The sequence below is a fragment of the Muntiacus reevesi genome, chromosome 2 (assembly GCF_963930625.1).
Source record: "Muntiacus reevesi chromosome 2, mMunRee1.1, whole genome shotgun sequence".
In the NCBI taxonomy this organism is placed as follows: domain Eukaryota; kingdom Metazoa; phylum Chordata; class Mammalia; order Artiodactyla; family Cervidae; genus Muntiacus; species Muntiacus reevesi.
In genome coordinates, this window is record NC_089250.1 from 281,777,717 (window position 1) to 281,805,067 (window position 27,351).

General features: G+C 46.8%; 1 pseudogene; it reads right to left on the reverse strand.

The window, feature by feature from the left end:
* Window positions 1-169: 169 nt before the first annotated feature.
* LOC136157737 (histone-lysine N-methyltransferase PRDM9-like) lies at window positions 170-27,351 on the reverse strand (annotated as a pseudogene).

Sequence of the window (27,351 nt, forward strand, 5' to 3'; positions counted from 1 at the left end):
TCCAGACCCCGACACGATGTTTATTCGGAGACTTTCATTGGCCATCTAGTTGGCCATCTGGCTCTGAGAATACAGCGTGTACTTGTCTCAACGCGTCCTGTCCCGCGGCAAGCGCAGGGCCTTGGGATTCCCGCGGGGCCACAACCGAAAGGGCCCTGGCTCTCTGCCTTCAGCTGACCTTGATCTGCACTGTGCCAGCTGCAAAGAGAGGGAGCTTGTTCACACCCCCCCCCCCCAGGGCCCGGGCTCCCGTGGGCTGACCCCGCCAGGGGAGGGGCCAGTCTGGGCGGAGCTCAGCACACAGGGGTCGTCGCAGAGCGCCCCCAGCCTGTCCCCTGAGCAGAGGGGACCCTGAGCCCCTCAGAGCAAGACCTGGACTGACAGAGAGCCGCTCCTGGAAGGCCCGTGACCCTGGACTTCGCTCTGTGCGTCCTCCCAACAGCAGGACTTGCAGAGGCTTCTGCTGCGCCCGGCACCGTCTCCACCCACCACCCCTCCTTTCCTGGACTCCTGGGCTCCTCTCACTAGCAGAAGGTCTGTTCGAAACTGCCTCCCACTTGAGGGCCAGATAAAAGGATTAGAAAACCAGCCAGAGCTGCAACCCCACGTCCATCCTGACCCTCAGGACTGCGCTCGCGTACCTTGCACTTGGCCGCCCAAACAAGGCCCATTTTCTGCCACTGTGAGCCCCTGATGGGTGAGGATTGGCTGACCCGGCCGGCCAGCCCTTCCCAGGTGTGCCGGGATTGAGGTCTTTATAAACAACCCCTTCCAGGCAGTGGGGCTTCTCCTGTGGCTCAGAGGGTAAGGAATCTGCCTGCAATGCAGGAGACGGGGGTTCTGTTCTTGGATTGGGAAGATCCCCTGGAGGAGGGCATGGCAACCCACTCCAGTACTCTTGCCTGGAGAATCCCATGGACAGAGGAGCCTGGCGGGCTGCAGTCCGTGCAGTTTGCAGAGTCAGCGTGGACATGGGTAACAGAGCTTTTGGAGTTGCTGTTACAAAAGGCGGCCACTAGGCCTCAGCATTTCTTCAGGGCCCAGATTTTTTTTCCCCCTCTTTGTGTGCATTCATTATTTTCTATTGGAGTAGTGTTGGTTTCTGAAACTGTATTTATTTTAGATGTACAGGAACTTGATTCAATGATACTCAGACGTTTATCTCTTCTTTCTTTGGGTTCCTGTTCTATCTAGGCGATGACAGTGTGTATTCCCCATGCGCTTCAATAAGTCCCTTTTGATCATCTCTTTGATCCACAGGAATGTGTATATTCATATCGTGTATGTGGGCTTCCTGGGTGGTGCTAGCAGTAAAGAGCCTGCCTGCCAATGCAGAAGATGCAAGAGACGCGGCTTCGGTCCCTGGGTCAGGAAGATCCTCTGGAGGAGGGAATGACAGCCCACCCCAGTGTTCTTGCCTGGAAACCCCCCTGGACAGAGGAGCCTGGTGGGCTACAGTCCATGCTGTCTCAGAGTCGGACACGACTGAGCGACTACGCACCCCCCAATAGGCACATGTTATTAGCAAACGCTTAATTTATCCCTCATCCGTAACATCTTTTCGATAATCTTAAGTTGGTTTTCTCAGTTTGTGAGTGTTTCTAACTTGGTGAGATACTTCATTTGCATTAGGTGCCTCAGATGGTAAAGCGTCTGCCTGCAATGCGGGAGACCTGGGTTCGATCCCTGGGTTGGAAAGATCTCCTGGAGAAGGACATGGCAACCACTAGAGTATTCTTGCCTGGAAAATCCCATGGATGGCGGAGCCTGGTGGGCTACAGTCTATGGGATTGCAAAGAGTCGGACATGACTGAGTGACTTCAACTCACTCACTGCGGTATAATTCTCAATGATATCTCATGACGTCTGTCTTTCTCTCTCTGACCTGCGCTTAGTATGAAGATGTCTGTCCATTCATGATGCTGTTGGTGGCATTATACCAAATCGGGCTTCTGATTGCTAAGTGTGTGCTAAGTTGCTTCAGCCGTGTCTGACTCTCTATGACCCCATGGACTGCAGCCGCCAGGCTCCTCTGTCCATGGGGTTCTCCAGACAAGAATCCTGGAGCGGGTTGCTATTTCCTCCTCCAGGGGATCGTCCCGCCACAGGGACTTCTGATGGTCCTGTCTCTAATAGAGATGATGAGCATCTTGTTATGTGCCTTATGGGAATCTCTATGCCTTCTTGGAAGACATATCTGTTTCTATCTTGGGCCCTTTTATTTCTCGGGTTGCTTGTTTTGTTTTTTTGACATTGAGCTGCACAAACTCTTTCTATGTTTTGGACACGAATTCCTTGTGTGTATGTTTGATTGCAAATGTATTTTCTCATTCTGTGAGTTGCCTTTTTCTTTTGTTTAGGGTTTCCTCTTCTGTGCAAATGTTTCAGGTAGATTAGGTCCTGTTGTGTTACTTTTGATTGATGTTTCATCATTCTAAGATCTGGAGCCCAGGAGAATTTCCTGTGATGCATGTCAAAGTGTGTCCTGTGTATATTTTCCTCAAGAATATCACAGTCTCCATCTTCCCATTTAGATCTTGTATTTTTGTGTATGGTGTTAGGGAACATTCTGATCTCATTCTCGTTTTCATTGTTCGAGAAACCCACACACTGGTCTTCAGAGGGGCTGTCTCCAGCTTCCATTCCCAGCATCAGAGGAGGAGGGTTCCCTTTTCTCCAAGCATCTGCAGCGCTTGATGTTGGTAAAGGGCTTGCCAGTGGCCCTTCTGACCGGCCTGAGCTGACACCTCATTAAGGGTTGGCAGGCCCTTCCCTAATATTTAGCGATGTTGCCGTCATTGAATGTGATTTTTTTCCCTTTAAGGGTGTGAGTTAAAGGTACCTGTTGAACTTGGCTCTGTGACCGTCTGCTAAGTTTAGAATTCTTGTTTGTTGACCTTCCCTGGGGGTCAGCTTCTGGAGGGCAGTAGTTTACTTACAACCCCAGGGCCCTTGTGAATATCAAGTGCCTGGAATGACTGAAGGAGGGAGAGAAGGGGACGACAGAGGCTGAGATGGTTGGATGGCATCATCGATTCGGTGGAGCTGAGTTTGGGCAGACTCCGGGAGTCGGTGATGGACGGGGAAGCCTGGCGCGCTCCAGTCTGTGGGGTCGCAAAGAGTCGACACGACTGTGAACAGGACTGGACTGCACACAGCTTTCAGAGTTGTTGTTACAAAAAGTGACCACGAGGTGGGAGCATTGCTTTTGCTTCAAACTTCACTCTTCCGTTTCTGTGCATTCCTTGTTTTATTTCCGAGTAGGGTTGATTCCCGATACTGTCACGTGTGGAGGAGCTTGGTTCAGTGATACACCGACGCCTGTCAATTCTTTCTTGGGTTCGTTTTCCCCAGATAGAGGATTACATCGTCTCCAGGAGGCTGCCCTTTGCTATTCAACAGTTTTTTTTCCCGATTTTCTGTTTGATGTATATTGATGTCTGTTGCTTGCAAACTCTTCATTTATCCCACATCCCTAACTTTATTTTTTAATAATCATAAGTTGGTTTTCTAAGTTTGTGAGTCTGTTTCTACTGCGTAGTAGCCTACATTTGCGTTAATCTTAGGAAGATAGCTGTCAGTGATACCTTCTGACACTTGTCTTTCTCTCCCGGCCTTCCTTTCCTTAGTATGGTAGTCACTCTTTCCACCCACGCTGCTGTCACTGGCATTATTCGGCTCTGATTCAGGGCTGGGTAGCATTGCCGGGTACAGGTGCAGCACTCTGTCTGCAATTCCCTGTCGATGGATATCCTGGTTGAATTTGTTGCAGGGGAAGGAAAAAAAGGGCTTCCCTGGTGGCTTAGCTGGTAGAGAATCTGCCTGTCAATGCAGGAGGCATGGATTCAATCCCTGATTGGGGAAGATCCCCTGGAGGAGGGCATGGCAACCCCCTCCAATGTTCTTGCCTGGAGAATCCCATGGATTCTGGCGGGCTGCAGTCCATGGGGTCACAAAGGGCTGGACACGACTGAAGTGACTGAGAATGCATGCAAAGGAAAAAAAAAAAAGATGAGTGAGCATTTTATTTTTTCCCTTTTTTGAGAAGAAAGGAGATAAAGCAGTGAGCTGGTGTGAACATTCCTAGTTTTTGTTGGTTTTTTTTTCTTTTTTTACTTTTAACTCCTCATAACTCTGAATGTCTGTAACTAAATTTGCTTTTCTGCCCCCTAATTCTGCAGGAGCTACAATAAACATTTTTTCCTTGGACTCTATGCTAAATACATCCTCTGTCTGGGGTTTATGCTTTACAACACCCTCCCCCTCGTACTTACATATTAGAAAGAAGGCCGCAGAGACATCGAACTGCCAGAGTCCGTTCCTGGGTTATTGACTTCAGTCTGTGACTGTCTTTGAAAAAATGCACGAGGAAGAAAGCGAGGTCCTGTCGCCTTTGTTCCTCATCACTGTCTCCTGGCCGTGAGTCCTTGCTTTATGTAAGCCCCTAGACTCCTCATGGGCGGGGTGTGGGGCACAGTTCTTGAGGCATGACCCTCCTGTGTTCCCCTCTCTGCTGGCTTGAGAATAAAAGCCACCTAGGTATTTCCTTCAGACTCTGTCTCTGTAATTTTTATTTGGCTTCCCTGGGAAGAGAAAGCCAAGATTTTGGCCAGCAATGGTTCTAGCTTGACCATTGTCAGTCGAGCTGCCCTGAAGACAAGTGTTCATGGGCAGCTGTGAATTCTGATTTTTTCTGGATTGGAGCACAAACGTGGGATTGAGGTTAGGGCCATGTGGTTTCTGGATGTTTACCTGATAAGTAACGTCCTTGCTGGTTTTGATAGTTCCTGCAGCCACCAAGAGTGTAGGAGAGTTCCCTTTTGCCTCCATCGTCTGCAGCCCGTATTCTCTGTAGATGTTTTAAACGGTGCCATGCTGACCTGTGGGAGGGGATTTTTCATGGGAGCTTTGATTTGCGTGGATTTAGTACACAGTGGCGTGCTGCAGTCCACGGGATTGCAAGGAGTAGGACATGACTGAGTGACTGAACTACATAGTCAGCTGCAGGAATTTTCCTGGTACTTTTCGATGCTGTACAGAGTGACTACAGTTTACTTCTTGAAACTATGTTCTTGAAAAGTGGCCCTGTTTGAATTCATGTCTGATGATTTACCCCGGGACATGACTGGACAGGAGAGGTCATTTACAGTCCCGCAGGCCTTGTGAATATGAGGGGCCTAACAGCACTAGGTTTAAAGTCATTTTTCTGGAAGATGGCCCTAAGGAAACAGCATTGCTTCCTGCCCCACTCTGGTCCACAGGCATTGAGTCTCATGGAAAACTCTGCGCATGGATTGTCAGGTAGAGTGGACTGTGCCAGAAGAAACACCCCAGGCTTGAACCTCTTCTCCTTCCCCCTTACCCAGTGTCCGCAGGATACATCCCAGGTTTTTGGAACACCACTCTCAGAGGGTGCTGTCATCTGTAGGCGGGGTGACCCTAAGGATGGAGGCTGGAGGTAGGAACCCCAGCCTAGGGGACATAGACTGGCCAGGGGACCTTGCAAACCTGTTCCAGCCCAGAGGTTCCACCAATTCTTGGGTGATGTAGGCTTGGTTTCTCTGCAGGAGGTTCCACCTGCATCTGGAGACTGGGGGTCATGCAGAGGGAAGGACGTACCGCAGGCCCATCGTGGGGCCACATTTCCTGCCACATGCTCCTAGCTCCTTTGCATTGAGCCCCTCCAGTCTTGGGTTCCCTCCAGCTTGAGTCCTTCCAGCTCAGGTTCCAAGGATGTGACACCATCCGATTCACCGTGGCCTGAGGGCAAGAGTCAGCCTTTCTGATTCCTGTTTTGTACTTTATTCCCAAATTTGAATTGCAGTATGTAGTTGAATGACTAGGTTGTGGGTGTTTTCTTTTTTTTTTTTTTTTTTGGATCGACAACAACTTGATTCACTTGTGCATAGATGTATATATCCTCTCTCCAGGTTCTTCTCTGGTATAGGATGTTGCAGAGTGTTGAATAGGATTCCTGTGTTACTCAGTGGGTCCTGGTGGACACTTAAAAAAAAAATAATATTAGCCTTCCTATGTTAGACTGAATCAGTTCATTACTCCCTGTCCCACATCCGGTCCCATCACTTCATGGCAAAGAGATGGGGAAACAGTGGATACAGTGGCTGACTTTATTTTTCTGGGCTCCAAAATTACTGCAGATGGTGATTACAGCCATGAAATTGAAAGACGCTTCCTCCTTGGAAGGAAAGTTATGACCAACCTAGACAGCATATTAAAAAGCAGAGATATTACGTTGTCAACAAAGGTCCATCTAGTCAAGGCTGTGGTTTTTCCAGTGGTCATGTATGGATGTGAGAGTTGGACTATAAAGAAAGCTGAGCACCGAAGAATGGATGCTTTTGAACTGTGGTGTTGGAGAAAATTCTTGAGAGTCCCTTGGACTGAAAGAAGATCCATCCAGTCCATCCTAAAGGTGATCAGTCCTGAGTGTTCATTGGAAGGACTGGTGCTGAAGCTGTAACTCCAATACTTTGGCCACCTCATGCAAAGAGATAACTCATTTGATAAAACCGTGATGCTGGGAAAGATTGAGGGCAGGAGGAGAAGGGGACAACAGAGGATGACCTGGTTGGATGGCATCACTGACCCAATGGACCTGAGTTTGCATAAACTCTGGGAGTTGGTGATGGACAGGGAGGCCTGGCATGCTGCGGTTCATGGGGTCACAAAGAGTCAGACACGACTGAGCGACTGAACTGAACTGAACTGTCCCAGATTTTTGTTTTTTTCTGGGGACCATTGATTCTTTTCTGAGCCTGTGAGACTGTTTCTCTTTGGTAAAGAAGTTCATCTGTATCCATTTTTAGATCCCAGCTACAAGTAATATGCTATGTTAATATCCCTCCCTGTCCCCCTCTCCTCACTTGCTATGATCATGTCTAGTTTCTTCCCTGACGCCTCCCAGGGCATTCTTTCCTGCTTGTTATGACTGAGTGATGGTTCATCCTGTCTATGTACCCCATCTTCTTTATTCCTTGTGGACGTCTTTGTTTGCAAATGTTTTTTCCCCCATTCTGAAGACTGTCTTTCTCTTTCATTTAGGGTTCCTTTTCTGTACAAACACTTTTAAGGTTAATTCAGCCCAGTTTTCTTTCCTTTTTAAAAAATATAAACTTATTTATTTTAATTGGAGGCTAATTACTGTACAATATTGTATTGGTTTTGCCATACATTGACATGAATCCACCCTGGGTGTAAATGTGTTCCGCATCCTGAAACCCCCTCCCACCTCACTCCCCATCCCATCCCTCAGGGTCATCCCAGTGCACTGGCTTTGAGTGCCCTGTCTCATGCATCGAACCTGGACTGGCGATCCATTTCACATATGATAATAGACATGTTTAAATGCCATTCTCCCAAATCATCCCACCCTCACCTCTCCCACAGAGCCCAAATGACTGTTCTATACATCTCTGTTTCTTCTGCTGTCCCGCATACAGGGTTATCATTACCATCTTTCTAAATTCCATATATATGCGTTAGTATACTGTATTGGTGTTTTTCTTTCTGGCTTACTTCACTCTGTATAATAGGCTCTAGTTTCATCCACCTCATTAGAACTGATTCAAGTGTATCCTTTTTAATGGCTGAGTAATGTTGTATATATGTACCACAGCTTTCTTATCCATTCGTCTGCCAATGGACATCTAGGTTGCTTCCATGTCCTGGCTATTATAAACAGTGAACATTGAGGTACATGTGTCTCTTTCAGATCTGGTTTCCTCGGTGTGTATACCCAAGAGTGGGATTGCTGGGTCATATGGCAGTTCTATTTCCAGTTTTCTAAGGATTCTCCACACTATTCTCCATGGTGGCTGTACTAGTTTGCATTCCCACCAACAGTGTAAGAGGGTTCCCTTTTCTCCACACCCTCTCCAGCATTTATTGCCTGTGCGCTTTTGGATAGTAGCCATCCTGACTGGCGTGTAATGGTACCTCATTGTGGTTTTGATTTGCATTTCCCTGATAATGAGTGATGTTGATCATCTTTTCATGTGTTTGTTAGCCATCTGTTTGTCTTCTTTGGAGAAATGTATGTTTAGCTCTTTGGCCCATTTTTTGATTGGGTCGTTTATTTTTCTGGAATTGAGCTACAGGAGTTGCTTGTATATTTTTGAGATTAATTCTTTGTCTGTTGCTTCGTTTACTATTATTTTCTCCCATTCTGAAGGCTGTCTTGTCACCTTGCTTATAGTTTCCTTTGTTGTGCAAAAGCTTTTAAGTTTAATTAGGTCCCATTTGTTTGTTTTTGTTTTTATTTCCAGTATTTTGGGAGGTGGGTCATGGAAGATCCTGCTGTGATTGATGTCGGAAAGTGTTTTGCCTATGTTTTCCTTTAGGAGATTTATAGTTTCTGGTCTTACGTTTAGATCTTTAATCCATTTTGAGTTTATTTTTGTGTATGGTGTTAGAAAGTGTTCTAGTTTCATTCTTTTACAAGTAGTTGACCAATTTTCCCAGCACCATTTGTTAAAGAGATTGTCTTTTCTCCATTGTATATCCTTGCCTCCTTTGTCAAAGATAAGGTGTCCATAGGTGTGTGGATTTATCTCTGGACTTTCTATTCTGTTCCATTGATCTATATGTCTGTCTTTGTGCCAGTACCATAGTGTCTTGATGACTGGGCTTTGCAGTATAGCCTGAAGTCAGGCAGGTCGATTCCTCCAGTTCCATTCTTCTTTCTCAAGATTGCTTTGGCTATTCGAGTTTTGTTTTGTATTTCCATACAAACTGTGAAATTATTTGCTCTAGTTCTTTGAAAAATACCCTTGGTATTTTGATACCATTGGTAGCTTGGTAGTGATTGCATTGAATCTATAGATTGCTTTGGGTAGTATACTCATTTTCACTATATTGATCCTTCCTATCTATAAACATGGTATATTTCTCCATCTATTTGTGTCCTCTTTGATTTCCTTCACCAGTATTTTATAGTTTTCTATATGTAGGTCTTTTGTTTCTTTAGGTAGATCTATTCCTAAGTATTTTATTCTTTTCATTGCAAAGGTGAATGGAGTTATTTCCTTAATTTCTCTTTCTGTTTTCTCATTGTTAATGTATAGGAATGCAAGGGATTTCTGTGTGTTGATTTCATATCATGCAACTTTACTATATTCATTGTTTAGCTCTAGTAATTTCTGGTGGAGTCTTTAGGGCTTTCTATGTAGAGTATCATGTCATCTGCAAACAGTGAGAGTTTTACTTCTTTCCAGTCTGGATTCCTTTTATTTCTTTTTCTGCTCTGACTGCTGTGGCCAAAACTTCCAAAACTATGTTGAATAGTAGTGGTGAGAGTGGGCACCCTTGTCTTCTTCCTGACTTTGGGGGAAATTCTTTCAATTTTTTCACCATTGAGGGTAATGTTTGCTGTGGGTCTATTGTATATAGCTTTTATTATGTTGAGGTATGTTCCTTCTATTCCTGCTTTCTGGAGGGTGTTTTTTTTTTTTTTTTTTTTTTTAAATCATAAATAGATGCTGCATTTTGTCAAAGGCTTTCTCTGCATCTATTGAGATGATCATATGGATTTTATTTTTCAATTTGTTAATATGGTGTATTATGTTGATTGATTTGTGGATATTGAAGAATCCTTGCATCCCTGAGATAAAGCCCATTTGGTCATGATGTATGATTTTTTAATATGTTGTTGGATTCTGTCTGCTAGAATTTTGTTAAGGATTTTTGCATCTATTTTCATCAGTGATATTGGCCTGTAGTTTTCTTTTTTGTGGCATCTTGGTCTGGTGCTGGTATTAGGGTGATGGTGGCCTCATAGAATGAGTTTGGAAGTTTACCTTCTTCTGCAATTTTCTGGAAGAGTTTGAGTAAAATAGGTGTTCAGTCACTTCAGTTCAGTCGCTCAGTCGTGTCTGACTCTTTGCAACCCCATGAACTGCAGCACGTGAGGCCTCCTTGTCCATCACAGACTTCCGGAGTTTACTCAAACTCTTGCCCATTGAGTCAGTGATGCCATCCAGCCATCTCATCCTGTCATCCCCTTCTCCTCCTGCCCCCAGTCCCTCCCAGCATCAGGGTCTTTTCCAAAGAGTCAACTCTTTGCATGAGGTGGCCAAAGTATTGGAGTTTCGGCTTCAGCATCAATCCTTCCAATGAACACTCAGGACTCATCTCCTTCAGGATGCACTGGTTGGATCTCCTTTAAGTCCAAGGGACTCTCAAGAGTCTTCTCCAACACCACATTTCAAAAGCATCAATTTTTCGGCACTCAGCTTTCTTCACAGTCAAACTCTCACATCCATACATGACCACTGAAAAAACCATAGTCTTTACCAGACGGACCTTTGTTGACAAAGTAATATCTCTGCTTTTTAACATGCTATCTAGGTTGGTCATAACTTTCTTTCCATGGAGGAAGCATCTTTTAATTTTGTGGCCGCAATCACCATCTGCAGTGATTTTGGAGCCCCCACAAATAAAGTCAGCCACTGTTTCCACTGTCTCCCCATCTATTTCCCATGAGGTGGTGGGACCAGATGCCATGATCTTAGTTTTCTGAATGTTAAGCTTTAAGTCAACTTTTTCACTCTCCTATTTCACTTTCATCAAGAGGCTTTTTAGCTCATCTTCACTTTCTGCCATAAGGGTGGTGTCGTCTGCATATCTGAGGTTACTGATATTTCTCCCGGCAATCTTGATTCCAGCTTGTGCTTCTTCCAGCCCAGCGTTTCTCCTGATGTACTCTCATTATAAGTTAAATAAGCAGGGTGACAATATACAGCCTTGACGGACTCCTTTTCTTATTTGGAACCAGTCTGTTGTTCCATGTCCAATTCTAACTGTTGTTAGCACTTCTCTAAATTTTTGGTAGAATTCAGCTCTGAAGCCATCTGGCCCTGGGCTTCAGATATTGGCTGGGCTCCAGATACTGGCTGGGCTCATGAGTCCCGTAAGCAGGGCAGGGCTGGTGGCTGAAGACAGGCTTGGCCTCTGGAGCTCTGCCCTCACCGACTCACCCAGGGTCACCGAGCACTGGCAGCCAAGCAAAGCCACGCGCAGGCGGGGCTGGTACAGCCACGGGGCCGCCGTGGTCAGAGTGGAGTGTGCGGCGGAGGCAGCTGGCTGTCCGTCCCATGACTGCTGGTGTCCTCTGTGCCCGGGCAGGGCAGTCACGCTGTCAGGTGGGGCCTGGCCGCTGTCCTGGGGACAGGATGGGACCTCAGAGAGCTCGCATCCCCACTCCCCATCTCCCAGCTCCGCTTCAGATCATGGCTTGTGGCTGCTGGCAGCTCCCTGGGCTGGGAGGCTGTGTAAAGCACCAGCCTCCTTACTCAAGGTCAGCTGAGACCCCCAGCTCTGGGGTCACACAGCATCCCTGCCACCATCCAGGTCATCCCACTTCTGTGAGGGAGGGCCTGTGTGGGGCTGTGGGTGATGGGGATTTGGGGGTGTTGTGGGCTGGCCCCAGGAGTCAGCTTCTTGAGTGGAGGGGAACAGAGGGGAGGGGTGGTAGAAGCTTTGACCTGCTCAGCCTTCCCGGGGATTCCAGGCCCAGCTCTGGTGGGAGGTGCAGGTAAGAAGCCCCTGCAGGTTTCTGGGTCCCCTTCGTTTTCAGTTGAAGCCCCTCTGCCTGCACCACCCCTAACTCTCCCTCCCATGGCCCCGTCCTGAAGCCACAGAAGATGGGGAATTTACGTGGCTTCCCTTCCTGTAGGGAAACCAAGCCACAGACAAACACGTTCCTTTAAGAAAGCATAGAAACCGGAAAATAATCGTGGGTGGTTGTCACTGACACGGTTCATGTAGAGACGCTTCACAAGCCTGGCCCGGGGAGGGAATTGAGGGCCATTGCCCCGAGTCCGGGAGTTCGCATCCTCTGCCCCCCGCCCCATGGCCCACTCTCCCCTTGGTGTCTTCTGGTGGCTGGGCGGACTTCAGCCTCCTGAACCCCTTCTGGAAGGATCAGGCCAGGGCAGAGGTCATTCATAGAGGGGAGGGTGTGGTCGACCTTAAGAACGCCATTGACCCCACTCTGTGTTGGAGCTAGGTTCCGGGTCTGAGCAAGCGTGGCTTCCTGGTGCTGTCCCCACCCTCACTCACCCAGGGTAGGGGGCTTTGTGTCCACCTTGTCCCCTCGTGCAGCCTGGTCACCCCGGGATCCGTGCTGTGTGAGCATCTGCTCTGCTCACAGCGCACCCCGGGGCCCATCAGACTTCACTCATGAAAGGGAAGTGTAAGGATGAACTATTCCATGGTTAAGAATTTCAAGGTCGCGACAGCGTTGACCAGAGCGCACAGACACAGGTACGAGGCCCATGCATAGAGAAGCCGCGGTGTGGGCTTCAAGGACCCTCCGTGTGGGGGTGGGATGGGTGCCGAACGGGGATTTCCAGCAAACGCGGCTCCAGGCTCTGTGCTCGGCAGGGGGACGACTGTGGGCCCTGCCTGTCTGTGGAGGGGCCCTGGGGCTGCCCAGCTCAGCAGGAAAGGCAGGGGTGGGAAGGGAGGTCGCCCCTCCCTTAGCAGACCTGACCTCACACCCCCTCATCAGGGCATCCTAGTGCCTAAACGGCCCCTTCCTCATCTATCTGAGGACCTGGAAGGTGTGGGGGCTGGAGGACATGCAGGAAACAATATTGTGTAAAGCAATTATCCTTCTATTAAGAGTAAAAAAAGATTAAAGGGAAAAACACAAAGGACAGCAAAGCTGGGGCTTGCATTCTCAGCCAGCTTCTGCCAGATTCCACCTGTGATTACGCATCAGACCAAAATGCTGGTGCTCCCACGCCGTATCACAGACGAGAATAGAGACACAGAGAGGTTGAGCACCTTGCCCCAGCTCACACAGCTGCTGAGAGCAGGGCTGAGACCTGGACCCCTGTCGTCAAATCTGGAGTCCAGATGCTGTGATGACCCCGAGGGAGCGGCAGAGACCAGACGGCCGATGCTGAGTCAGGCGCCTGCGCACACACACACACTTGCACATGGCCTTCACCTTTGTGGCTACAGAAGTCAGAGGGAACCAGAGGGCCACGAGGAGAGGCCAAAGTAGAGTCGGGGTCTATAAGGAGGAGAGGCCCCACTTCCCAGGAGGCTGGGGAATTCCCTTCCCTGGTGAGTCTGACTCCACTCTGCATTCCTCTCGCTGGACCCAGGATTGACTATGCAGTGACCTAACTGAGTTGGCTCCAGAATTATGCCTCCCCTGGGGTTCAGCTACCACTGGACCCCACTGCTGTCAGTAATAACGGGGAATGAGTACATAGTCTGGGATTCAGATTTGTTTGGAGACAAAATTTGTTAGAAGAGACCTAAAAAACCACGAAGGAAATTGGCATGAACATCTCCAGAACACTTAAGAAACCCTCTGCTGTTTATATACCTCCTCTACTGTCATGAAAGTGGAAGGTCTATTTAGCAAATAATTCTGTGCTTATCACACTCTTTCTTTAAAATATTTATTATATATTTATTTATACGGCTGTGTTGTGTGTTAGTTGCAGCCTGTGGGAGCTAGTTCCCCAACCAGGTATTGAACGTGGGTCACTGCATTGGAGTTTTGATCCCTGGACCACCTGGGAATTCTCTCCTCATACTCGTGGGGACAGTAACGGGTCACAGGCCTCCTCTGAGGCCCCCTTAGAGCTGAGGCATGGGGTGGCTGCAGAAATTCTCCTGTGGCTAAGGTGTGGTTTGTTGCTCATGACACACTCACACTCCCTGCAAACATAGGTCTTCTCCCCTGTCTGTGTCCTCTGGTGTCTGATGAAATCTATCTTCTGAATGAAGCTTCGCCCACACTCCCCGCAAACACAGGGCTTCTCTCCTGTGTGTGTCCTTTGGTGTTTGATGAGGTTGAAGTTCTTACTGAAGCTTCGCCCACACTCCCCGCAAACATAGGGCTTCTCCCCTGTGTGTGTTCTCTTGTGTGAGATGAGATTTGACTTATCACTGAAGCTTCGCCCACACACCCCACAAATATAGGGCTTCTCTCCTGTGTGTGTCCTCTGGTGGGTGATGAGGAGGGACTTCCGACTGAAGCTTTGCCCACACTCCCCGCAAACATAGGGCTTCTCCCCTGTGTGTGTCCTCTTGTGTCTGATGAGATTGGCCTTATCACTGAAGCTTTGCCCACACTCCCCGCAAACATAGGGCTTCTCTCCCCTGTGTATCGTCTTGTTTGTGATCAGGAATGACTTATTGCTGAAGCTTCGCCCACACTCCCTGCAAACATAGAGCTTCTCCCCCGTGTGTGTCCTCTGGTGTCTGGTAAGGACTGACTTATTGCTGAAACTTCGCCCACACTCCCTGCAAACATAGGGCTTCTCCCCTGTGTGTGTCCTCTGGTGGGTGATGAGGAGGGACTTCCGATTGAAGCTTCGCCCACACTCCCTGCAAACATAGGACTTCTCCCCTGTGTGTGTTCTCTTGTGTGAGATGAGATTTGACTTATCACTGAAGCTTCGCCCACACTCCCCACAAACATAGGGCTTCTCCCCCGTGTGTGTCCTCTGGTGTGAGATGAGATGGGACTTCTGACTGAAGCTTCGCCCACAATCCCTGCAAACGTAGAGTTTCTCCCCTGTGTGTGTCCTCTTGTGTCTGATGAGATTGGACTTATCACTGAAGCTTCGCCCACACTCCCTGCAAAAATAGGGCTTCTCCCCTGTGTGTGTCCTTTGGTGTTTGATGAGGTCGGATTTCTGACTGAAGCTTCGCCCACACTCTCTGCAAACATAGGGCTTCTCCCCTGTGTGTGTCCTCTGGTGTGTGATGAGATGGGACTTCCGATGGAAGCTTCGCCCACACTCCCCGCAAACATAGGGCTTCTCCCCTGTGTGTGTCCTCTGGTGTGTGATGAGGTCTGATTTCTGAGAGAAGCTTCGCCCACACTCCCCGCCAACATAGGGCTTCTCCCCTGTGTGTGACCTCTCGTGTGTGATGAGACTTGACCTGTCCTTGGACCCTTGCCCACACTCTCCGCATGTGACCCTCATAATCCCTGAGGCCCCAGCCCCCGTGAGCAATGTGCCTGTGTCCTCTGGATTCAGTTTCTGGCTTGTGCTGGGCTCGTCTTTCATTCTCTCATGCACCCCAGAACCCCCCATTTGTCCTCCGGGTGAGTAGGAAGAGACCCTTGAAATCCTCTTCAGCCTTACACTTTTCAGCAAAGCTTGGGGCCTGTCCTTGGCCTCCTGACCCTCTGGTTTGTCGCTCGGGCTCTGTGGATCTGAGTATCGCTGATTTTGACTGCCTGGGCAGGGATCCTCTGGTAGGAGGTCTCTTTCAGATGGTCTCAGGAGGGTCTGAGAGGGGTGACTGCGTTGGTTGTGTCGGCTGAGGAATTCCTGACTGGAGAAGGCCAGAGAGCACGAGGCACATCAGTGGATCTTGGGCTTCGGTTCTGCTGAAAGTGGAAGCTTTTGTCATGTAGCTGGTTTGCCATTGTCAGGCCCTCCCCACTCATCATCTAATTGTTGAGAGTGCAGGATCTGTCTCCCATCAAGTGTCTTTACAGTCCACTCTTCCATTCCACTGTTATTCTCTACATCTACAGAAATCCAGGAAGCGGGTGTCAAGGGCCTTTTCTACATATCACCCAGATAGGGACCTTCCAGCAGCATCAGAGGCAGCATCTCTCCTGATAGAGATGGATCTGCAGGGACTTTCCCTGCGGGTAATTATCGGAAATGTCATGTCACAGTGGCCACAGGTATTTACCCTACTGAGGGATAAGACTTGGTGAATTAGGTGACATCTCCTGAGAGGCTCCCTGTCAGGGGAAAGGGTCTACTAAGTTAGGGGTGCCTGGCCTGGAGCTCTCTGCATAAGGGGGGCAGCACAGGGGGTGGTTAGAGCAGGTGTGGGTAAATCTGACTTTGTGGCTCCTTGTTCAAAGAGTAGGCTTTGTGCCGATCTCTGCAGGAAGTGGGTTTGAGCGTGGACGAGACCGAGCGGCCCAGGTCCGACTGGCTACAGGTCTGGTTATTGCTGCCCTAACTGGTTCAAAAATTGCTCCTCTCTCAGTCTCCCATAAATCATAAAATAATTCCATATCCTTTCTCAAGCCTCACCAGTACTCATAGATTATTTATTTCATTCAGGCCTAGTCCACTTAACATGCACTAGGAAGCCCTGTTTAAAAATACATGTCCAGCAAGACCCTTCACACCCTCACTCCCAAGCATCTTCAGACAGCCCACTCTCCCCTCATGTCTGGCAATGAACTGACCTCTGAGGACACTCCCCGCTGCTGTCTCTTCCCAAAAGTGAACCAAAGCATCGGCTTAGCACAGAGAACATCCTGCTTGCAGCTGAAAGATTCGCGGTTGTTGTGTCACCCAGGAGGACCCCTGGGGCCTGCACGTGGACACAGGCACTGAAGCTTCCGTGTCCCGTCCAGCCTCCTTCCTCTCCCTCTGTGCTTTCTCCCGCGACCCCTTGCATGGCCTCTCTTCCGCGCCCTGGCGCTGTGGCACTGGCTGCTCCCCTGCCTGGAATCCGTCCCCGCAGGTCTTATCTCTGCAGAGGCCCTGCCGCACCGTCCTGCACCGCACCCCACCCTCTGCTCACGCTGACCCGAGGCACGTTCCCTGCGCTGGTTTTCCTCAGCACCAGCCCCTGTCTGGTATGAAGCCCCTGTTGCCCCAGGGCAGTGGTTCTGTCTGTTTCGGGGCGTGGAGCCCCGTCTGGCACAGAGCGTGAACTCACATGACAACAGACTGGAAAAGGAACTGAATGCGCATCACTGTACACGTGTCGCTTAGAAATGGGAGGAAATGAAGCAGAAACAAATAAAGGGCAGAGAGCTGGTAGGTGATAGAAAACTTGGAATTTGCTTCTAAGCCTTTCAGCAGAAGGTGATGTTACCTATTATTTTGTATGAAGTATTAAAAATTAGAACAAGCATTTTTAATATAAAAATTTATCCTAACAATCATATGAAAAGAATCAAATTCTCAGGCATTTTAATTGCAACTCAACTGACTTTGGACTGGTTGTCCTCTGCTTCGAAATCAGACCTCGGAGGCTCCCAGGATGGGGTGGGGTGCTGGAAGAGGGGAGACACTCACCTCTCCCGGCCGCGAGCTCACTCTTCCCCCTGCTGTTCCGCCTGATGCCAAGGTCCTGACCATACTCGTCCCCGTACCAGACCAGCAGCTCACAGCCCGGCCTGACCACCCGGCAGGTTCGGTAGAAGATCTGCCCGTGATACTGGAAGGCCACCAGGTTCTGCTCCTCGTCGTCCCGGGCACAGTTCACATAACTGGGGTTGTGGCCGGGAAAGGGAAAGAAACCTCAGGTGATGAGTGCCCTCCACTCTCCGCCCATGCCCAGCTCCTTGCCTTCCGCCTCTGAGGCCGCCCCTCATGTGGACCTTCTGTTCACACCTTCGACCAGGCCATGTGAATTCCCATGCTTTTCTCTCCTTACCTAAGTAACCATTTTCCGGAGCCCAGGTCCAGATTCATCTCCACCTGGAATGTCCGTGGGGCTGGTGACCTCCAGCTCCTCTAAACTCTGAATTAAGTTCTCTTTCATCCACAGGACTTGGGGCTCCTTGGCTAGCACGCAGCCCTCAGCACTCACCCCAGCCTGCCATCTCTCCCGAGGCTTTCTCCCATATCCCCACATGTATCCACGTTCCTATTCTCTTGCCCAACCCCTCCCAAAGAAACTTGGAGAGAGCTCTGATATAGCTTGGGACACGGAACAGTAATAGTGTGTTCACTGTCTGCCTGCCCTGATGAAAGGAGAGGCCCTCAGAGAATGGCCCTGCTCAGGGCCAAGCTGCCCCCCATTCCTTCTGAGGCCTCAGGGCCCACTTCTCACTGGAACCAAGCCTGAGGGGGTTGTTGCCCACAGAGAGTCAAGGTCTCCTGTGTTAGGTCATCCTGGCGAGTGCAGTTACTCAAAGATAGAAAAAGTAAGGTTACTGCTCCTAAAATCAATTGGCTAATGTCTGTTTGCGGTATGTTCTCCAAAAGGATACGGGTTGTGTGATCTGCTTCAGTACCGATGTTCACTGTCTAACCTGAACCATAAAGTGCGTGGTAAGTGTCCATTAAGTGAGTTAAAGTGTCCCTGGTGAATCTCAACGCTTCAAGTTGTTTTCAAGTCCACCAGTTTTGTTCAGCATATAGACTTGTATCTTGACGGCACATGCCATATTTTTATTTCCTTCTTTCCAGTGTCTTTTGAAATGAAAGAAAATGATATGGAGGGAAAAGAGGAAGGAAGATATGAAAGCTATTGAGGGAGCCGGGGTGAGAAGGAAAGGGGCGTGGGATGGAGGGAGTCTCAATGTCTCCACACTGCAGACTCACTGCACTCACCTCATCCAGTTGGCCCAGGACATGTCCTTTCCATCCACATACTCGTAGCAGTTCCTCCCTTTGGTGATCTGAGGGTCAGAGAAAGAGTTACAAGCTTTCCTCTCTATTATTATTTTTTTTGGTAGGAAGCAATAGAAGAGCTATTTGCCTGTGTAGTCACTGGTGTTTTTCAGCCTGCATGGATTCAACTGCCTGTTGGACCACAGGGTAAGCTCCTTACACATCATTCCAAGTCTGAATCTCTTGGTTCATTGAAGGCAAGAGCTCCACAAGGGAGGAGTCACTTCTGTGTATCTCTACACTGTGGTCCCACCTCTCCTCTGACCTTTAGATGGAAGTCCTCTGTTCACATCCAGGACACACAGTACCCAGGGCTGCCCGTGTCATTGCCGACCGTGTTAGCACCATCTGTGTCCTCCCATGTAGACATGAAGTACCCCCCACCACATACAAGCGGTTAGAGGCCAGAGGACAGGGAAACGGGTGCTTCTCACCAGCCAGGCGTATCCACTGTTGGCGGCCTCTTCATCGTCTGTGATCTGGCCCTCATAGGGGCCAAAGTGCAGGCCCAGCGGCAGATCGGACGCCTCGTTCCACACTCCAAGCCCAGCGTCAAGGATGCCCGACAGTCTGATGCTTAACCCAGGGGGCAGAGTGAGGGCTGAGCGGTTGGCATGCCCCTTTTCCACTGCACAGTCCTTTACAAAGGTTGGGGGCCCATGGGCAGCACAACTGTCGATGAAGAAGTTCTGACACTCCTCACAATCTGGAGGTGAGAACAGGGATGAGAGGAGGTATCGTGATGTTTCTGGTCGTAAAGACCTTCAGAAAAAACTGGGGCATTCATGGCATTTGGCCTCGATCCTGCACCCCAAGTCATAGAGGAAGGGGATGGCCAGGGGACCAAATGGTGAGGTGAGGTTAGTTGACCAAGGCCTCATTGCCCCTTCTCCGTGAGTGGGCCAGCGGGGTCACTCACAGAGGTAGTCGTCATCCTGAGGCTCGCTGACCTCTTGGTACACGTGGCCCTTTCTTTCCCGTAGACTGTACCTCTTCACTCCTGTCTCCTTTCCTCTGAGTTCTAAGATGGAGAACAGAAGCTAAGCAACGATGGTGGGGTTCGGGGGGTTAGTCCCATTTTATCAGAAAGTGTGAGATCTCCTACCTGTCCATCTATACACTTTGTTAAAACTTTCTTACATGTATTTTTCAAACTTTTACTTTTGTAATTTTATGCTTTTATGATACAATATTAATTTCTTGGTCAGACTGCATGGCTTGTGGGATCTTTGTTCCCTGGCCAGGAATGGAACTCACACCTCCTGCAGTGGAAGCCTGGAGTCTTAACCACTTAACCGCCAGGAAATCCCTTCTCTATACTTTGCTTCTCCTCCCTTTAACTACAGGTTCAGGAGACTGAGGCTCCACTGACCACAGAAGCCCAGTTCAGTGATAGCATCTTGCACTTCCTGTTAGTAGGTTTAACTTCCAAACCATCTTACTTAGGAAATAGTTCAATGACACATCTACTCAGAAAATATATGTTAAGGGCACATGACATGTAAGGCATTGAGCAGAGGTCTGGACATAAACACTAACAAAGGTTGGTTCCCATTATCACAGCTGGATGTACTGAACTACTTGTAGGTGTCATTTATGCCTTAAACTTGCATTTAATGGAAGGCTTTCAAGCACTGTATGAGTCATGTATCCTTATCCTCACTTTACAGATAGCAATCAGGACCTCAGAAAATGTATAAGATTTTCCCAAGGCCCCAGTGCTAACTTCATGTCTCAGATCAGTCCAGCTTAAACCCCGCCTACCCAAAGTCCGCCCCACAGACCTAGGCCATACTTATTAGTTTTTCTGCAGGGATTGGAGGAACTTCCCAAATTTCTCTTACCGACTTTTTGTCTGGGGTGCTGTCCAGGGGTCCTTGCTTTTCTGTGATGGGGCACTGGTTTCTGAGCCTGGTTGGAGCCACTTGTCTTCAGCGATTTTGCTGCTCCCGGCAATTCCTTCAATCTAGATTCATTAGTTAATGGTGCCCTGGACATTCTCTTCCATGTGAGTAAAAGACAACATGCATTTCTTTAGTTCTTTAGGACTTTATGAAGTGTTTTCACATGCATGACTTGAGTTAATACTTTGACAATTCTTGGAAATACCTGATTTGGGGGGAGGGGGGTCTGAACACTGGAGTGTAAGAAAAGGACCTAGGTGGATAGGGAATCAAAACTAGAATTCATATCTTAAGGTTCTTCCCCTTCAACTTTCTGCATAAAAGTGAGAGTAAGGCAGGGAGAAAAGCTGGAGTTCAGGGAAGGAAGAGGGTAAGGGCTGGTAGAGAGACCCAGTGGTTTCTCTTAATTAGTTGCCCTTTGACGGACGAGGACGTATGGAAAATTACAGAGGGGACAAAGCACATGTGGAAAATAAGGTGACAGAGCAGTGAGATTAAGAAGAGAAAAGACGATCGGCAGAATCACATTTAGACAAGAAAGCAAATGAGATGAAAGCTGCAGGTTGCCATGTCCTAGTGAAAATGTTTGGAATTAAAGTAGCTGGTCTCATCAGTTCTCCTTGAACAAGGCTGTATGACCAGCTGGTTCTCCTCAGTTTCCTGATACATGAATTGGTACACAGGCTAATTCTTAATATTATAGTGATTTTGAAATTTAATAACCTTCTACACATTGTTGTGTGAGCTATTTAATACAGTAAGAACGTGAATGTACATCCCTCACGTATCAATTTATTCCCTCAACTGCCACTATATTTCAAGTGTGGCTCAGAGATACTATCTTCAGCATCCTTTGACCTTTCTACTCCTAGATGAATGCTTAAATGTGGAGTCACTCACTCACGAACCAATCAGGGGGCACTTAGGGGCTTTGAGGTGGGCCTGGACTTCTGAGAACTAATTGGTGTGGGCCAGGATCTCAAACCTCACAACACAGGAGCAGGCTAAACAAATGATTACAAACAGGAGAGTTGCTAATTAGAGCTCAGTGGAAGGAGTTGTTACCCCCTCCTATAAGAATGAGCATTTGAAATGATGCCCAGATGATGAGTTTCTACTCAAAAGCAGATAATCTATGTGAAGTCCTTCTGTTATTTTCTTATTTGTTGCTTTTCAGTCATAAACCTGAGGCTTATCAGGGTTGTAAGTTGCTTCCTCTTATTGAAGTGAGAGGCTCTGAGGTAGATATCCTGTCTCCTTCTTCATCAAGGACTGTCCACTCTACATACTGCCCAGCATGTCCTTAAGCTCCTTCATCTTTGACTGTCCACTCTACAAACTGCCCAGCATGTCCTTAAGCTTCCCTTATTCAGATGTTTTAGCATATCCCTCCCCAGAAAAGCACAAAAAACTGAGGTTGAAAACATCTCTCAGATGAATGATATAAAGATGTATGAATAAGCTTCATAGAACTATGGAAGTTTTAATCAGTTTGTAAGGGGTTTAGAGAACGTGCCTTGGTTTAGATTGCACTTCCATTGATACTGTGATCTCAGGTATATAATCAAATGTTTCTTACCTTTTCTTTGTATCTATAATGGTGATAGCTCTATACCTACTTATAGGTACTGTAGGATTGATTTAAGGTTTAAGCAAGTTTATTCACATAAAATGCTTAAAGTCTGAAACATTATGAAAATAATGTAACAACAGAACCGCCTACTACTCTTGTTGTTCTTACTAACTGCAAAGATGGTGATGATATCAGACATTGTGCTAAAGATTCAGGACAGGAAGGCACCGGTCTCCAGGATCTCTGTGTTTTCTCCTATTCTCACCTGTGACTGGATCCATGAGGAGGATATTTTGGCAACAGGATTTGGGAAATACTCACTTTCTGGTGTTTACTGTGCTCCATTCTGAAGGGCATCGAAGAAGGTTTACCTAAAAAACGATGAGAATCAGTGTTTTGGTTGGGAAATGTTTCCAAACTCTGGGTATTCTAATTAAGGACACATAATTCTAAGCCAGAGAGTGACAAAGACAATGATTACCAAAGGAGGAATGGAAAATGATTTCTGTATCATCAACTGCCATGGTTCCACTGGGAGCATTACATAATTTACTTAAAAGTAAAAAAAAAAATATGAAACTTCATCCGTGCCTCATCTGATGTTCATAAAATATTTAATAAATTTAATAGTCTTTCATGACAAAAGTTCTCAAAAATGTAGGAATAGGAGGAAGTGTCTGCAATATAATAAATGTCATATTTTGAAAGTCGACCTCTAACATCATAGTCATCAGTGAAAAAGATCAAGGAAAAAAACCAAGGATGCCCATTATCAAATTTCTGTTCACCATAATATTAGAACTCCTAGCCAGCGCTGTAGGTTAGAAATGGAAACAAAAGGCTTCCATTTGGAAAGAAAGAAGTAAAATTATGTCTGCTCACAGGGGCATGGTTTGATGTGCAGAAAAATCTTTAAATCCCCACACACAAAATACCTGCACAGAAAGTTGCATGGTACAAAATCAACACTCAAATATCTTTCCATGCATAAAGAATGACCATTCCACAAAGAAAAATAAGAAAACAATCCTATTTAGTTTTTTTTTTTTTGAAGCTATAGTCAAGAGCTAGATTAAAAAAAATATTTATTTTTATTTCTTTGTTTGTGTCAGGACTTTGTTGCAGCATGTGGCATCTAGTTCCCTGACTAGGGACTGAACCCAAGTTCTCTGCATTGGGAGTGTGCAGTCTTAGCCATTGGACAAAAATGTTATTTATGATAGCATTGAGAAGAATGAAGTAATTAGGAGTAAACTTAGGGAGATCAGACTTATATGTTGAAAACTACAAAATATTGCTGAAAGGAGTCTGATATAAATAAGTAGATAGGTGTCTCATGTTTATGGATTTGGAGGTTTAATATGATTAAGGTGTTCATACTACCCAAAGTAATTTAAAGATTCAAAGCAATTCCTACTAAAATTCACGGAATTTTTTTCAGATACAGAAAATCCATCCAACAGTTAACACGGAATCTCAGAGCACCCCAAATAGGCAAAGCAATCGTAGAAAGAACAGCAAAGCTGGAGGCCTCTGATTTCAGAACACACTACAAAGGGACAGGAACCAAAAGAGTGTGGATTTGGCAAAACGTGTGTGCTTAGTCGCTCAGTCTTCTTGACTTTCTGTGACCTTTTGGACTGTAGCCCACCAGGCTCCTCTGTCCAGGGGATTTCTCAGGCAAGAATACTGGACAGGGTTGCCATTGCCTTCTCCAGGGGATCTTCTTAACCCATGGAGTGAACCCGCATCTCCTGTGTCTCCTGCACTGAAGGCAGATTCTTCACCTGCTGAACCACTGAGGAAGCTGGCTGGCATAAAGACAGATATGTCAATCAATGGAAGAGAATAGACAGCCAGAAATCAACTCTTGGATACATGGTCTAATGATCTTCATCTAGGGTGTCAAGATAATGGGGAAAGTTTACTCCCTGTAATGAATGGTGCTGGGGAAGCAAACTAACCATATTCAAAATAATGAACATCTTACATCTTGAAGAAAAATAAACTCAGAATGGATTAAAGACCTAAATGCAAGACTTGATAAGACTCTTAGAAGAAAACAAGGGTGAAGCTTCAGGACACTGAATCAGCAATGATTTCTTAGATATGGTGCCAAGTGCACAAGTATTAGTAACAAAGTAAAAATAGACAAAGGAGATTAATCTTAAAACCTCTGTGCAGCAAAGGACACTGAACAGAGTTGAAAAGGCCACATGTAGAATGGTAGAAATATTTGTAAAATATGCATCTGATAAGGAGTTAATAAGCATACACCAGTATGAAGGCTACCTATAAGCCACGAAGAGAACCTGATGAACCATGATGGCACCTTGATATCAAATTTCCATGCTCCAGCATTTTAAGAAAACAAATTTCTGGGTTTAAGGAATGCAGTTTTGTTATGGCAGTTTGAGCTGACTAACAGTGAGAGAAGGAATTGACTAGACATTTCTCCAGAGAAAGTACACAAATGGTAACAAACAGGAAAAGATGCTCAATATTACTAATCAATGGGGACATACAAATTGAAACCTTCTGTGATGGGCAATATGTATAAGAAGACAATAGCAAGTTTGGTATGGATATGGAGAAATTGGAACCCTTATACACTACAGTTGGCAATGTAAAATGTTACAAGCTTTCTAGAAAAGAGTATGGAATTTCCACAGAAAATTATAAGTGCTGTATGATCTAGCAATCCCACTCAAGAGTGTGTTTCCATAAAAAATTGAAAGCAAGATATTGACTAAATAGTGGGCAAATGCATGGTCATTGCAGCATTATTCCCAATGGGCGAGATTGTAAGCAATCTAAATGTTCATTGGTGGATAAAAGATAAAGATTATATATGAGATATATCTTATAGCTCTTATATCCACATGCACCCAACAGAATGTTTTGAAGCCTTAAAAAAGAATTCTGTCATATACTACATCAAGGATGGGCCTTGATGATATTTTACTAAGAGAAATGAACCAATCAAAAAAGACAAATATGGCCTGATTCCACTTCTCTGAGGCATCTAAATTAATCACAACCATGGAAACAGAAAATATAATCATGTTTGCCAAGTGCTATGAGGAGGAAATAGGAGAATTGTTCCTCAGTGGGTTAGGGCTTCAGTCTCGCAAGATGTAACACTTCTACAGACTTGTTGTACAGCAATGTGTGTATATATCCTCGGTGGCTCAGCAGTCAAAAACCCACCGGCAATGCAGGAGATGCAACAGATGCAGGCTCAATCCCTGGCTTGGGAAATCACCTGGAGGCAGGACATGGCAACCCACCCCAGGATTCTTGCCTAGAGAATCCCATGGACAGAGGAGCCTGGTGGGCTCCAGTCTATGGGGACGCAGAGTCAGCCATGACTGAGCGATTAGCACTGTGGCCACTAACACTAACGTGTAGATAGTTAGCAGCGGTGTGCCATACACTCAGAAACTGCTAAAAAGGTAAATAAAGACGAGCAGGCGTATGGTGAACCGAGGCGTATGTATTCACTATGAAGAGTCTCTCCTTATGTCCAAACCTTTGCAGACAACCAAATGTTTGGTTTTCATGTCCCTTTCCCTAGTTTTAATAACCTAAGGGGACAGAGGGACAACCCTGGAACACAGTGGATGAGAATCTGCCTGCCAATGCAGAGGACTCAGGTTCGATGGCTGGTCCAGGGAGATGCCACTTTCTGCGGGGCAGCTAAGCCTGTGTGTCAGAAACTACAGAGCCTGCACGTGCTCTGCAACGAGAAGACACTCACCGCAGCCAGAGAAAGCCCGTGCACAGCAACAAAGACCCAGTGCAGCCAAAACTAAATAAGTAATTTTTAAAAACCTGGGAGAACAGAAATCCATACTTGGAGAATCATAGAACTATGTAAATTGTTTTCTCCAGTCAAACAGATTAAATCTGCAAAACTGTTTGAGCAGCAGAAGAGGAAGTGAGGTGCTCACTTCTATTTTATAATAAGTGTACTTCATTTTATTTACCTGATGCCATCTCTGGTCAGTGAATGTGGGAAAGATCATGGAGAATAAATAGTTCTCTCCAATCCTTTCCCAGAATCAAAATAAAGAATTAATTTAACGTTAGGGTAAGAAGAGCATTTGTTTTGTTTTATATACATATATAAATAATGTATCTTGACATAATATGTTAATCATTTCCTCTTTGAAGAGATTTAATCCAATAACCAATAACCAATCTCTTTGGGGAATTTATTTATAAGGTTTGTTTAACTGCCTTTCACTAAGAATGTTTAGCAAAAATAATTCTTTTTTAAAAGAATGGTAAATTTTAACCATAAAACTTTTGAGAATTACACTGGAAAACCTATACATTCATCTTCATTCAGGCTAATGTCAATACTCAGCCACAGCCACTTTGGAATGCTGAAAATTATGTTTTCCTTGCTGCCGGCTGAGATGTAGTTGAGACCTAAGCCCAGGCTGGTTTCAGGAAGAAACGTCCACATCCTCCTGGCCTCTCACCTTGCTGCCTTGGTGTCCATTCTTCATCAGAATCCTCATTGTCATCTCCCTGGGGCTTGATGACCTGCCTGCGGGGATGCATGAAATCTGGTCGAGTGGCTCTGAAACCTGGAAAGAAGCAAAACATTTGTTCTAAGAAGGGGAAACAAAGCATAGAAGCAATGGAAAGTGTCACAAAGTCAGGGAATCTGTAGGATGTGCTGGGGAAATCTAGAACAAGGCAAGAGGTGAGCTCTGCACTACAGGGTCACCCTCCCTCTGGTACAGAACTGCAAACATTTCCTCCAGGTTAGTCTCCACACAAAAGGGAAATGTGAGCAGGTGAGGCCACCTAAAAGCAGGCCAAGTGAACACAGGGTGAAGACCTGTTTCATGTTTCCCAGGCTCACAGGCGCCCAGCACTTCCTGTTACCTATAGCAATCAGCGCTTCGTAGTTTCTTTTCACATTCCTATATCGGATTTTTTCCCATTCTCCCATCTCTTCCCATTCTTCCTTGGAGAAGTATACGGAGATGTCTTTGAAAGCATCTTTGGCCTAAGGGAAACAATAGATTTCATCAGTGATTTACTAATCTAAGTCAGACCTTAGAGCTGGGCCTTCTCCTCCACCTTTTGAGCAGGGAATAGCCTGAAGCTCCTGGATGGTCTGTGTGAGACAGGGATGAAGACTTTCCTTCCCGACTGTGTCCTCCTTAATTGAACAAACACTGAGCATTTTCCTAACTCTCCCTGGACACAGAGCAGTTGAGAAGCTAGTGTCCCGTTTTGTCCCTCTCCACCGCACCATCTCAGACAGGACCAGGCGTTCCCATCCTGTGTACGGTCACAGGGAAGTTCACTCAGCTGCCAAGGCAAGCAGTCTGTGGTGCTTCAGGGACCAGCGCCATGTCCTTCCTATAGAGCAGGCTTCGAGCCCTGCTTTGCTGCCTCCACCTCTCACCGTGGACTTCCGCTCTGTTCTCCCGGCATCCCCCTCAGTGCTCTCCTCTGGAGACCTGTTCGGCCTCAT